General features: G+C 45.6%; 1 pseudogene; it reads right to left on the bottom strand.

The window, feature by feature from the left end:
* Positions 1–6,870: 6,870 nt before the first annotated feature.
* On the bottom strand, positions 6,871–12,288 carry LOC101445770 (tRNA (cytidine(32)/guanosine(34)-2'-O)-methyltransferase pseudogene; annotated as a pseudogene).
* Between the last annotated feature and the right edge of the window lie 2,921 nt (positions 12,289–15,209).

Here is a 15,209-nt window from a genome sequence, read left to right as displayed (position 1 = left end):
ATTTGCAATCTAACAGTAAAGATGGAGAGTTGTTTGTGAAAAAAAGATTCTTCCTTTCCCAGGAGGAAAAATGCATCGGGTGTGATTTCAAATAAGTTTCCCAGCTCCTACTCTCCTTACCCACTCCTGGCTCCTCCAAGCCAGCCGGCCTCATTGTCAGCCCCATCTGAACGCTATCTAAGCCAGCTTCCTGCTGTGCAGACCCCCTCCTGGCTCGTCCCCCCACCTGGCTTGGAGTCCTGTCCAGAAAGATCGCCCCACTTCTCGCTACTTCTCTGTGGATTTGGCTGCAGCTCTTGTGGGACCACCCATTGCCTCTTATTAGAAATCTTGCAGCTGCCTGCTGTCCTGAAAACTGATGGGAGCCAGAATCGACCAGGGTCATTAGCCAAAGGCCACTGTACCCCACATTCCCCCAGTGCAATTACCTCATTGATCTGTTATGCTGATGAGAAAGGACAGGTCATTGTCTCCGTAACGGCTCAAGCGAAATTCCCTCCTGTGGACGGAAGCTTAGCCAGTGAAACCTCCTGGTTGGATTGCACCTTGAGTGTCACATACTTAATTACTGCCACATTCCCTGTTGCTCTGAGGTGCTGGCACAAAATTCTGTTACCGAAAGCCCAGAAATGGTCTTTTTTTAACTCTGAAAGGTCATGCTGTATATGACAGTGCATAGTGGAAAGGTAAATTTTTCATCAAGATGTGAGAGAACAGGAAAAAAGCAACTGATTCCATCTGTGGAATCTCCCCAGCTAAATCGGTCAACCCACGCTAGGCAAGTGGGTTTCTCCTTGGAGCCTAAGTGTGCAGACATTCCAGCAAAGCCCAGATGTTCTCGCGTTCTTCTTGACCTAACCCTAAGGACTTTAACTTTCTGGTCTTCCCAGTCCCGTGATGTCTTTCACTTGTGGAAGCAGGTTTAAGTAACGGTATTAGAGTCCAACAGACTTGGGGTTAAATCCCAGCTCTGCCGCTTGCTAGCTGTATCATTCTGGAAGCCACTTACTGTCCACGCACCTCAGTTTCTCTCCATAAACTGGTCATTATCACTACTTTATAAAACAAATGGGGGGCGGCAGACTTGGCCCAGTGGTTAGGGCATCCGTCTACCACATGGGAGGTCCGCGGTTCAAACCCCGGGCCTCCTTGACTCGTGTGCAGCTGGCCCATGCGCAGTGCTGATGCGCGCAAGGAGTGCCCTGCCACACAGGGTGTCCCCCACGTAGGGGAGCCCCACGCGCAAGGAGTGCGCCCTGTAAGGAGAGCCACCCAACACGAAAGAAAGTGCAGCCTGCCCAGGAATGGTGCTGCACACATGGAGCGCTGACACAGCAAGATGATGGAACAAAAAGAAACACAGATCCCTGTGCCTCTGACAACAACAGAAGCGAACAGGGAAGACGCAGCGAATGGACACAGAGAACAGACAACCGGGGTGGGAGGGGGGAGGGGAGAGAAATAAATAAATAAATCTTTAAAAAAATAAATAAAACAAATGGGAAAATGCATTAAAGTGCTCGTCATAGTGCCTACAATATAGTATAATAATTACTTTTAAAGTGTTATTAAAAGTGTTCGGCCTTCACAGTCAACCTAACTGGTCCTATGTATCAGTTAAGATAGGTATGTATTATTAAACAAATTTATTAATAACTATAAATTTGAGCTTGAAAAATGTCTGCTCTGTAGGACTAAGGACTGAGCCTTGGTGTACACATCTAAGCAGGTAGGGCAGACATTGTTATTACGGTCACCCAGCCTTTCCATGATCACAGCCGAAATCCACCCGTATTGATAAACATTGTCTCCCTGATGCCTGGCCGTAGATGTGAAGGTCCTTCAGTTCTGAGTTATTTCAGACTCACATCCTAATAGCAATATTAGCAAAAGTAACAGGAATGGTTGGTACACCTGAGCTTCTCAACAAACGTTTATCGTTTCAACAACGGGGTAAGTGAGGAAATGGTTATTTGTAGGGAGTGTACATAAGTCATAGGAAACCACTCCACAATGCAGTGGCTTCAAACAACAACTCTTTACTAATTGTCATGAGTCTATGGGTCTGTTGGATGGTTCTGCCATCAGGCTGAGCTGACTGATCTCAATAGGGTCACTCATGCATCTGTGGTTAGTTGTTGGGTTGACTAATCCAGGACAGCATTGGTTTTATCCTCCAAAAAGCTAGCCTGGGCTAGTTCTCATGGTGGCTTTGGAGTCCTGGGGGCAGCAGAGGCGCATAAGGCCCCTTGATGCCTGGACTCAGAACTGGTACAAATCATGAGTAAAGTGCACAACCATCCCAGTTTGCCCAGGACTTTGCAGGTTTTAACAGACCCCTCAGTCCTGGGAAATCTGGGACAGTTGGTCACCCTACACTTTTGTTACAATCTAAGGATTGTAACAGATTCAGGAGGTAGGGAAAGAGAGCCCCTGGCCTTTTGATGAGAGGCACTGCAAAGTCATATCACAGGGAAAGGGTGAAAAAATGGGGCTATTTTTATAATCAACCTAATATAGTGTGTTAACCTGACATTTCATTGGTGTCATTCAGAAAGAAAAAAAAAAGTCTCCTTGGATGTGCCGACACGTCTTTGTGAACAGTATTTAGAGATAGGGTAGGGGTGAAATTTACGATCTTGGTAAAAGGTACAGCTGAACTATGGCGAGAGATCCAATTGAAAATAAAGTTCCGGCAGAGTTCCTTAGTAATTGCAACGGTTCTAGCCTCTCCACATATTGGTTCATGTTTATGATCTTATCCAAGAAAGATGCCATAGAGAAAAGTCTGCTGGTCCACTCTCTACCCAAACAGAATTTCATCAAAGAAGATAGTACATGGAAAATTTGAATGGAATGAAAATGAAAACACAACATATAAAAATTTATGGGATATCACTAAAGCAATGATGTGAGGGACATTTATAGCTTTGAATGCCCATAGTAGGAAAAGAGAAAGACATTAAATCAATAATCTAAGCTTTTACCTTAAGAATCTTGAAAAGAGGAACAAATTAAAACCAAGGCAAGAAGAAGGAAGGAAATAATAAATGTTAAAGCATAAATCAATGAAATGAAAACAGAAAAACAATAGAGAAAATCAATGAAACCAAAAGTTATTTCTTTGAATAGAGCAACAAAATTGAAAAACTTTAGGTAGATAAACCCAGAACAAAAGAGAAAACACACAGGTGACAAAAACTGGGAATGAAGGAGGAAGACATTCTCACTGGCCCTCTAAAATATAAGGATTACAAGGGAATACTCTGACTGACTTTTTGCTAACAAAGTCAGCATTTTAGAGGAAATAGAGAAATTCCTAGGAAGACAAAGTGCTTACTCAAGAAGTAATAAAATATCTGAGAAGATCGATAACAAGTTAAGAAATTAAATTAGCCACTAAAAATCTTCCCTTAAAGAAAAACCCAGGTCCAAATGGCTTCATTGGAGGATTCTAGCAAACATTAAAAAAAAACAAAAAAACACAATACTAATACTTCACAACTCTTCCAGAAAATTAGGAGAAAAGGAATACTCCCCAACTCATTCTGTAAGGCCAGTATCACCCTTAGCAGCCAAAAACATCAAATGAAAAGAAAACTTCTGAACAACATCCTTCATTAATACTGTGTTAGTCAGCCAAAAGATTGCTGATGCAAAATACCAGAAATCTGCTGGCTGTTATAAAGGGTATTTATTTGGGGTAGATACCAGGCCATTAAGCACAGGTTACCTCCCTCACCAAGGTCTATTTTCACGTATTGGAGCAAGATGGCTGCCGACGGCTGCGAGGGTTCAGGCTTCCTGGGTTCCTTCCTTCAGGGTCTTGCTTCTCTCTGGGTTCAAGGTTCCTTTCTTCCCAGGGCTTGCTTCCTCCTGGGCTCAGGGTTTCTCTCTTCCTGGGGCTGGCTTCTCTTTCCTCTGTGAGCTTACTTCCCGGGGCTCCCGCCTAAGGCTTCAGCATCAAAGTCCAATATCAAAACTCCAACATCAAAAACCCTCAACTCTGCTCTGTCCTTTGCCATGTCTTTTATCTGTGAGTCCCCGCCCACCAAGGGCCAGGACTTAATACTCTAAAGATGTGGCCCAATCAAAGCCCTAATCATAACTCAACCGTGCTCAGGTACAGACCAGATTACAAACATAATCCAATATCTATTTTTGGAATTCATAACCATATCAAACTGCTACAAATACCAAAGCAAAAGTTTTCAATGAAATATTTGCAAACAGAATCCAACAACATATTAAAACAATGGTGCAGCTGCTGTAGAAGATAGCTTGGCATTTCATCAGAAAGCTAAGTATAGAACTACTATATTACCAAGCTTTCCCACTTCTGGATATATACCCCAAAGAATTGAAAGCAGGGACTTGAACAGATATTTGCACACTGATGTTCATAGCAGCATTATTCACAATAGTCAAAAGATGGAAGCAACTCAAGTGTCCATCAACAAATGATATACAATGAAATACTACGCAGCCATAAAGAGGAATGAAGTAGTGACCATGTGACAATATGGATAAAACTTGAGGACATTATCATGAGTAAAATAAGCCAGACACAGAAGGACAAATATTGTGTGAGCTCACTGATAATAGGCAAATTCATAGATTTGGAATCTAGAATAAAGACTACCAGAGAATAGATTGGGAATAGAGAATGGGGAGTTGATAATTAATTGGTACAGAATTTCTACTTAGGTTGATTGTAAAGGTTTGCAAATGGATGTTGGTGATGGTAGCACATTACCGTGAGTTTAATAAACAGCACTGAATTATGTATGTAAATGTGGTTGAAGGGGGAAGTTTTGAGTCATGTATGTTACTAGAATGAAAGTTAGAAGATAAAAAATGGGACTGAAACAGTGAACCTTGCCTGTTGTGGACAACAGACTGGGGTTAATAGTACAAGTATAAGAATATTCTTTCATGAATTGTGACACGTATGACATGAATACAAGGTGTTAATACTAAGGAGGTATATGAAAAACCACCTCGTATAAACTATAGGTCACAGTTACTAGTGCTATTTTTATATTCTTTCATCAAGTAAAATAAAGGTACCATGCTAAAGCAAAGTGTTAATAATAGGTGGGGTACATGGGAGATTGCTATACTTTTTACATGATTATTCTGTAAACCTATAACTTCTCTAGTTAAAAATAATAATAACAATTATATTAGGGCATCGTTCACAGGCCTGCGTATTGGGTGTTTTAAATAAGACAGTCCTTGTAAATTGCTTCACACAGTGCCTAGAACATGGGCTCTCTTAATAAATGCTGGCTACTACTGTTTTTTTTTTTAAAGGACAATGTGAAAAGTACTATCATCAATTATAACAAATGTTCCACAGCAATGCAAGGCATTGGTGGTGGGTGGGGTATGGGAATCCTGTATTTTATGAATCATTGTTCTGTAAACCCACAACTTCTTTTATAAAAAGTTACCAAAAACAAAAATTAAAAAAAACCAACCCATAACAAACAAAAATTCTAGACAACCTTGGAATAGAAGAGAACTTTCTCAGCCTGATAAAGGGCATTTACATAGAGCCTATACCAAACTTAATGGTGAAAAGCTGAAAGCTTTCCCCCTAAAACTGAGAACAAAGCAAAGATGTTTGCTCTTGATACTTTTTTTTTTTACAATAATACGTGTACTTTTTTATTAGTACATCAAATTGCAAGATCTATAATGCTTCAAAGTGGTAGCTGCGAACAATGTTTAGAGATACTTTGTGTCCAGCATCCATGTGGAATCTAAGCCCCCTCTTGATATAGATGTGGAGTGGACACCACCATTCTAAGGGTCACAGGATGGAGGAATAGAGTATGGATTAGAGTGGACTTACTGATATTCTATTCATGAACTATTGTGATTAGTAATGGAAGAAAATGTGGCATTGGTATGGAAAAAGTGGCCATGGTGGCTGCTGGGGATAGGGAACAGGAGGCAGAGATGAGATATAGGGGTGTTTTCGGGACTTGGAGTTGGCCTGGGTGGTGCTGCAGGGACAGTTACCAGACATTGTATGTCCTCCGTTGGCCCACTGGGTGGACTGGAGGAGAGTGTGGGCTATGGTGTGGACCGTTGACCATGAGGTGCAGCGGTGCTCAGAGATGTATTCACCAAATGCAGTGAATGTCTCATGATGATGGAGGAGATTGTTGTTATGGGGGGAGGAGTGGGGGAAGGGGGTGGGGAGTATATGGGGACCTCATATTTTTTTAATGTAATATTAAAAAAATAAAGACAAAAAAATAAAATAAAGTATACCCTTTCCCACTGTAAAAAATATTCCAAAACTGAAATTTTGTAAATTCTCATGGAGCAATAAACCTCACTAAATTTTTTATGTAAAAAAAAAAATTTTTTTTGAGATACTTGTAACGAATGCAGTGCAACATAAAAAGTAACTGTAATTTGTATTGGTGAGTCACCAGTACTGCTTTTACTGCTGTGATTTCTTGCCAGCATTTGTAATAGGGAGTAAAGCTAAATTTCAGTTATATTAATGAAAATAAAGACGCAGTGATTTCCTCCATTGCATTCACAGATACCCCCGCCTTCTATCCAGGTGACCAACCCCTGCCTGAGGGGTAAATTCAGGACGCCCCTAGAAAGGTCTACTCAGAGAAGAGGCTGGACCACATTCTAGATTTTCCACTGCAGTGCAGATGAACATTCTGGCAATGTTCTCTTCCTCCTTGTTTTCATGGTGTTTGTAGTAGATTCCCACTTGGGGCTTGGATGTTCGGGCCACGTTGATGAAATGATACCTGAAAACAAGTTCATCAAGGCAAGGTCCAGCTTCCCGGACAGCGGGCTTGCCAGGAACAGTCATGTGTTAGGGTGAACTAGTCATATCACAGTGCAGCACTGTGGGACATCCATGGGCTGGGGCAACGTGTTCACGATGGTGATGGGGTGGTCCCGGGGGTGGAGCTCCTTGGCCACCCCTGCTTCTTCAGTGTGCTGACCTCCTGGTACGGTGGACAGGTGGGGGGCTGTGTGGGCGGACTGGACTTGTTTTCTGAGCCGACTTCTTGGTGGGCTGGGTAACTGTGGTCTGAACCGTAGGAACTCAGGTCCCTGCGGGTCATCAGTGGCACAATGGTGCAGGTAGGGCCATTCCGCTGGTTGAAATCTGGGTCGTGAGAGTGGTCCAGCGGAGGTTTGGGCAGGTCTGGCAATAAGCCCTCAGAGGGGGTCAGCAAAGGTCTTATGTTCAAGTTCTGGCTGCTTCTAGGCTTGGCACAGGCCACACTGGAGAAGAAGACACGGAGCTGGCTGTAGAGCAATGTCACATGGCAGCCTCGGAATGGCTTGGCCATGAAGCAGCCCCCCTGGCTTCAAAGCGTGTGTAGCCATGTTCAGAGCATCTGGGAGGAGCTGGGCCTGCGTGTGCTCGTTGATACCACGGAGGTCAGTCACATCGGGAGCCCCACTGCACATCACCAGGTCTGCGGGGCAGCCCTCCCAGTGCTGGAAGATCTCCTGGGCAGTGGACAGCTGGGTGATGGCCCTGTGGGTCTGTGACATGCCTGGCAGTGGAGCCATAGCCTGCAGGTCCACAGCCACCACATGGCTGGAACCCAAGCTCCCAATCTTCTGGCTCAGGACCTGACTCCAGTTGCTGGGGGCTGCACATGGGTCACCTGTCCACTCCACGCCTCAGAAGAAGTAGAATTCCTCATCGTGTTGGAGCAGTCTGAAGGTGCTGAGGGCTTCACCAGCCACCCTCTTTGGCCAGGTGGTAGAGACATCCCGTTTCTCCTTCGATGTCCGTACCACGCTCTGTTTGCCCAGGGACCTGCTGACTCAGAGAAAGAGCAAAAGGTGGAAAAACAGACGGCCTCAGATTCGGTCCTTCATTGACCCAAATGCCTATTGCACATGCCTAAGGGCTAAGGCAGCGTGGCACTGTGGGACTGCAGGGTTCAAATGAAGTCAGTGCCCTGAGTCCCCTCTGGATGCTTCTTTTGAATATTATACGAAGTTCTAGCTGGTTCTACCAGGCAAGCAAAAGAAATAAAAAGCCTCCAGATATGAAAGGAAGAAATAAAAGAGTTTAGCAATTTTAAACAATTAAACATAAATTCACCATATGACCCAGCAATTCCACTCCTACCCAAGAGAAACGAAAATGTCAACATTATCCACCAAGAGAAATGGGTAAACAAAATGTGGTATATCATTCAATGGAACACTATTCAGCAATAAAAAGGAATAAAATACTGATACTTGTTATGGCCTGGAAAAATCTCAAAAAAAGTATGATGCTAAATGAAAGCAACCAGACACAAGATACCATATATTGTATGGTTCCAATTATATGAAATGTCAAAAAAAAAAAAAAATCTATAGAGGCAACAGATTGGTAGTTGCCTAGGATGGAAAGGGGAAGGGCAGGCATCAACTATAAGTAGGCATGAGGGATATTATTGGGGAGATAGAAATTTTCCAAATGTAATTTATGATAATAGTTGCACAACTTGGTAAATTTACTTAAAATTTTTGAATTATGCCCTTGAAATAGGTAAATTATGTGATACGTAAAATATGCTTGAATTTTTAAAAAAATCCATAACCAAAAAAAAAATAATAATAATTGATACACATGTACAGTGATGTTTCCCCCCCACCCAAAATTGCAGCATATAATCTAATAAGCAGTTTCTTAATAGTGAAAATATTGATATGTGATGTATCAGTCATCATTAACACCAAAAATAGAAAGCAAAAGAATTTCATACCAGGCAAGAGTGGGGCAACAGGTGTGGGAGTGGATTGAGTTGGAGATTGGTGGGAATCAAGCTATCAAAAACCCACAAGTGGGAAGTGGATTTGGCTCAATGGATAGAGCATCCGCCTACCACATGGGAGGTCCAGGGTTCAAACCCAGGGCCTCCTGACTGGTTTGATGAGTTGGCCCATGCGCAGTGCTGACGTGCACAAGGAGTTCCATGCCATGCAGCGGTGTTGCCCGCATAGGGGAGATCCACGCACAAGGAGTGTGCACTGTAAGGAGAGCCACCCAGTGAGAAAAAAGCGCAGCCTGCCCAGGAGTGGCGCCGCACACGCGGAGAGCTGACGCAGCAAGATGACATAACAAAAAGAGACACAGATTCTCGGTGCCGCTGATGAGAATATAAGTGGACACTGAAGAACACACAGTGAATGGACACAGAGAGCAGACAACTGGGAGGGAGGGGCAGGGAAAGGGGAGAAATAAAATTAAAAAAATAAATCTTAAAAAATAAAAACCCACAAGGGCTTTGGCAACTCCAAGAACAGGAGTTGCGCCCAAACTGTGGCTTAATTAAAGTCAGGGCTTACTCTTGCTCCCCTGCAGCTACCGTTCAGTCTACCAAGAACATGAGCATCCAAGTCACAAGCTCTCCCTTTCCCAGGAACCTCCTTTGGAAAGATCCAGAAGCCCCGGGAGGGGGCGTGCCCTGGGAGGAAGTGAGGCATCCCGTGGGAGCTGCCAGGAAAACAGTGTGCTGCTGGGGTGGAAACCCTCCTCGGCCAGGCATTTTCCCTTCCCTGCTCTGTTTGGAAGCAAATGAGTCTCTCCCCTTACAAAATCCAAGATCAAAAAAAAAAGGACCTAAGATTTACTTTTCGCTGGAGTTGCTGTGCTGCTCAAGAAATAGAAAAAGCAAGTTCATTTGGGGTGGGTGGGTAAAAAAGCCTTCCCAGTTTCACGGGGTGGAAAGCCGAATGCAGACCCGCAATTCAGAGCTTTCTAGCACCGCATTGGGTAAGCATCGCAGCACCAGCCTCCAGCTGGGTTGTTTTGCCTCCTTTGACCATCAGACCCAAAACAGCGCTGCGTGTCTGTGCCAGGCGCGGGGCGTGGAGGTCCTGACCCCAGCGGATCCAGTTCCTCCCAGCGGGGAGCTGTGCACATTTCCCTCCCCGGCAACGCCTTCACACCCCCTCGCTTCTGAAGGGCCCTTTTTCCTGCTTGCTGAGCAGTCACTTTTCCAGCTCTCAAAAGAAAAGGCTGGCCCTTCTTGATGTAGAGGACATCACCATCCCAGGGTCCACAGGCTGGAGGAATAGCGTATGGATGAGAGTGGACTTACTGATATTCTAATATGGAACTATTGTGACTAGTGATGGAAGAAATTGTAGCACTGATGTGGAGAAAGTGGCCATGGTAGCTGCTGAGGGCAGGGAGAGGGAAGAAGAGATGAGATGTGGGGGCATTTTCAAGACTTGGAGTTGTCCCGGGTGGTGCTGCAGGGACAGATGCTGGACATTGTGTGTCCTGCTGTGGCCCACTGGGTGGACTGGGGAGAGTGTGAACTACAATGTAAACCACTATCCATGTGGTGCAGCAGTGCTCCAAAATGTATTCACCAAATGCAATGAATGTGCCACGATGATGAAAGAGGTTGTTGATGTGGGAGGAGTGGGGTGACGGGGGTGGGGGGTATATGGGGACCTCATATTTTTTTTGAATGTAACATTTAAAAGAAAATAAAGAAGACAAAATATATATAAAAAATAAATGATGAATAATGTAGGATAAAAGAAAAAGAAAAGAAAAGAGAAGGCTGGGGTGGGGAGCCATGAGTCTCCCAGAGAGAGAAGTTGGGGGGAGTGGGGGGGCAGGGGAGTGGGCGAGGCCCCCACCCTGACTTTTGTCCAGGGGCAGCGAGCCAGCAGGCTCTGCAGGTGGCCCGCGTTGGCAGGGGGCCTCGCTGTCCGGTCCCCTGCTCCCTGCGTGGCACCACCTCCTGGCAGGTCCCGGCCGAGCTGGGGGAAACCGGGCCCCGCTCCAAGGCCGCCCGCGCCCGCCGGCGGGACCCGCCAGCCCCGCGCAGGTCACACGCCCTGGCTCGCAGCAAGAGGCTTCCAGGCTAACAGAAGGGGGCAGCGGGGCAGACTTTCCCAGCACTGCTGCTTTTGCATCTCCGCGATGTGATCTGACCCCTTCCCCCTAAACCAGCCCCTTGGAAAGCCGGCTCCCCTCCCTTGCTCTCTCCCCCCTGCCACAATTTCTTTTTGCGTTTTTACACTTAGCTGGAGATCGGAAAGAGAGTCCTGGCCACACAGGACACCCCGGCAGGTTCTCGGGCCCGTCTCTGAATACATAATGAAGTACCCCCCCAACTGCAACCGAACCCTCTGGGCTCTTTGTTAAAAATGCCTTTTCCCCGGACCCAACAAACTTATTGATTCAGAACCTCTTGGGGAGCAGGAATCAGCAATTTACAGCAAGTCTCCAGGTATTTTTGTAAGTCTGAGAACACTGGTCAAAGCAGCGGGAAAAGCAGAGGTTTCCCAGCAAACCTCATCTGTGTTTGAATCTCAGAGCTCCTTCGTACTGGCAGTTTGCTCGTGGCCTTGTTAAATAATCTCTCAGAGCCTTTATTTCCTCATCTGCGAGGTGAGGTTAAGAGTGGGATTTTTTTTTTTCAGCAGAAGGGATATATATGGGAGAGGGCTTGGAAAAAAGCCAGCTTTCTTTTTCTCCTTTCCATGAGGAATTTCTTGATTTTTGACATCTTTGCAGTTGTCTTATCTGCAGCCTCTTCCAGTGGGTCTAACTGCTTTCCCAGCCAGGATGCGGCTGTGGCAGGTACTTGCCCACCAGCATTTCCCCGGGCTGCCTCGTGACTTTGGCTTCCTGCTGAGCTGTGCTGGGGTCATTTATCTCCTTTAATCTCCTCTCCATAAATCACCTCCTCCAGCCGTAGGCTCCTGAGCCCTTTGATTCTTCCTTTTGAAGTCCTTCCAAATCCATCACATTATTTGGGTGGACTCGGCTACCTTAATGTCCTCCCCCTGAGAAGCCCTGTCTGCGGTGTGAGGTGGCCTGTTCCTGCAGAGAGCGCGCCCAAGACTTGGTGGCGCAGGGGCCCCCCTCCGGCCTGGTGGGGAACCCAGGCACCCCTAGAGCAGCCTATCTCAAGTGGGAAGGCAGCGTGGCCACCGTAGCTCTACTGCTTCTCGAGCTCTGCCCTCCGCTCGGGAATGAGCATGCTCCCCTGGACTTAATGCTGTAACGACATAGTGAAGGAGACTGTCTCATTTTTCCAATCTACAGGCGAGGAAACTGAGGCATGGAGCGGTTAACGTGCTTACGATGGCATAACCAATCAATAGCCAACTTAAGACATGGACACTGGATTACCTGCCGTCCTTAGCGGTAATGCTAGTGCCACGAGGAGGAGGTATTTTCTTCTTCAGGTCTCTCCACAGGTAGAAACCCCAAGACAAGTGACTTGCAGCTGGGTAACTACAGCCAAAGCTTTGTATCATCACTGCAAAATAACTTACTGCAACAGAGGCCCTTCATTCCTTCCCAAATAGGCCAGAAGGTGTCTGGGAGGGAATTCTCTAGCACCTGGCCGATGATTGGGAAGTGGCAGGGACGGCTGGCTCTGCGGACTGGTGCCACGTGCCACCTGTATGGGCCCCCTGGAGTAATCTGTGCATTTGTCAGCACTGCGTTTGCCATGCCCCGTACAAAACCCAGGTCTGGGCTCCGTGGGTGCTGGGGTTCCACCTCTCACCAACAGCTGCCACCTGGGTGTCTGTTCTCCTGTGAGAACTCAGAACTGGGAGGGGAAATATTCGAGGTCTCTCACCAGCACCACCTTCATCACTGGTGAAATCCTTCCCAGCTCCCCATAAGGGAAGGGCTTGCTTCTGCTCGTGAAGCACTCCAACTCTTGGTGTCTCTCACAACCTAGAAAAACACTCAGGCTTTGGGTAGCTACTTACAGATTTGTCTTAGCTCCCATACCACACTGTAAGCTCCGCAAGGTCAAGGCCTGTCTTTTCTTTGCCTGTTATAATGCTCAGTAAGTACCACCTGAGTGTGATGGAGTTGGACTCAGATGTGACCTCTCTCTACATGCCTCTTCTGTCACTTTTAGTTAACCTAGGGTTAGCGCGGGGATTGTTGTATACTCTGGAGACTTGAATCTCTGGACTGTCCATGTGCCAGCTGGGCCCTGAGCCTCAGTAGAATTGCAAGTCCTACTCTCCAGTTTGTTGAACTTACCCAGGTCAGCTAACAGGGAGGTGAAGATGGTCAACCCCCACACCAGGGAACCGAGAGTGTCTACAGCTCCAAGCAGGAGAATCACATTCATCAACCATGTGGAATCTAAGCCCCCTCTCGATATAGAGGTGGAGTGGACATCACCATCCCGGGGTCCACAGGATGGAGGAATAAAATATGGACTAGAGTGGACTTATTGGTATTCTACTATAGAACTATTTTGACTAGGAATGGAAGAAACTGTAGGATTGATGTGGAGAAAGTGGCCACAGTAGTTGCTGAGGGCAGGGAGAGGGAAGAAGAGATGTGACGTGGGGGCATTTTTCAGGACTTGGAATTGTCCTAAGTGATATGGCAGGGACAGACGCTGGAATTTATATATCCTGCCATAAACCACTAAACGTACTGGGGGAGAGTATAAACTACAATGTGAACTATAATCCATGCGGTGAGGCAGTGTTCCAAATTGTATTCCAAATGAAATGGACGTGCCGCAATGATGAAGAAGGTTGTAGATGTGGGAGGAGTGTGTGGGGGTGTGTGGGGTATGTGGGAGCCTCTTATATTTTTTAATGTAACATTTTTTGTGATCTGTGTCTCTTCAAAATATACAATAAAGAAAATAAACGCTCATTAAAAAATAAGTACTTTAGAATAAGTCGCTTAGCCTCTCTGAACCTCAGTTTCCTCATCTCTTAAAACAGGAGTCAGGCTATGGATTTATTCATCCAGTGTTTACTGAGGACCTACTTATGTAACAAGAATTCAGTGCTAAGTGACTCAGGCCTGGAGTCTGGCCTCATGGAGCTTTCATTCTGGTGGGAAAGATGACAATTAAGCAAGCAGTGACAGTAGAGTGTGTGCAGAGGGGAATGGAAGGAAGTGGACAAGTCCAGTGCTTATCAAATCCTCTGGGGGAAGGAGATACAGGCTAAACTGTGAAGGACAAGTAAGAGGTAGCAGGGTTTACCAAGCTGGCAGAGAAGGATGCGTAAGAGGTGCTGGGCAAAAAGGGGACAGAGGAGAGTGTTCCAAGAAAGGAAAAATATAGCAAAAGCTTGGATGTGCACAAGCATGCCAAAAGGAAAAAATTAAAAGTGGCCATTCAAAAGACTGAAGAAAGTTCAGCCCAACTGGAGGGTGAATGGGAGAGGGTTAGAGAATCAAATCCATCAGTATGCATGAGAGCACTTGTAAACCCATAAAATGCTGGGCAAATGTCAGAGGCCATTGTAATTATCATCATTGTCATCATTTTTATCATCATCACAAATGAAAAGTGATCAACAATCACATATTGCTGAACAATCTAGGAATATTTGATGAATCCATCAATTATTTACCAATTCTTCATTGTCTACTCTTCGCTGGGGGAGCCAAAGAAGATATAAAGGTGCATAAATCAGAATCTCAACTTTCCAGAAGCTTCCAGTCTCTCTGAAACAGTAACTTTTCCGGTATATTTGTATACATGTCTGTACTATATTTGTATAGTCGTGACTACATGACTATATTTTAACAATAATGATAGCTAATGCTGATATATGCTTACTATGTGCCAGGCAATATAACTCATATTAGATGTTTACTATTTTTAGTAGCCTTCTCAGGTTGCAGATGAGAACACTGAGGCACAGAGAGATTGAAGAGAGTGTCCTAGGCCACATAACTACACAGTAGAGAAGTCAGGACTTGAACCCAAGCCATCTACTTCCAGAATGTTCTCTAAACCACTGCTTTACTACTACTACACGAATAACAGCCAAGCCTTAGCACTTTGAGTTATGGGACAGCCATGGGAGTTCAGTGGCCAAAAGGTCATGTGGTGTGTGAGGTTTGGAGCAGGGCCAGGACAAGGGAAAGGCAAGCGAGGATTTAGGGTACAAAATAAGAAGGCTTTCTCTCTCAGCATTGTGCCAGTGCTCCTTGCTCACTTCCCCTGGCCTGGCCCCCGTTTAGGGATTAATTAGAACCTAATGTGGTGTTTAAGCAAGGATTGGTGGAGGAGGTGGGATCTGGGCTGGGTCTTCCCAAGAGGTTGGCTAAAACTTGGATCGAAGATGGGGGCAGGTGAGCATTTCCTGGGAGGGGAAAATGGAGGAGTCAAGGTGAGTGTGCAAAAGTGCAAGGTGTGTTCTGGGGAGAGATCAGTTCTTATGGGGGTCCTGGAAGA

This window comes from Dasypus novemcinctus, chromosome 28, assembly GCF_030445035.2.
Source record: "Dasypus novemcinctus isolate mDasNov1 chromosome 28, mDasNov1.1.hap2, whole genome shotgun sequence".
NCBI lineage: Eukaryota > Metazoa > Chordata > Mammalia > Cingulata > Dasypodidae > Dasypus > Dasypus novemcinctus.
The sequence above is the reverse complement of the archived record's forward strand: the minus strand, read 5'-3'. Positions and strand labels throughout refer to the sequence as shown.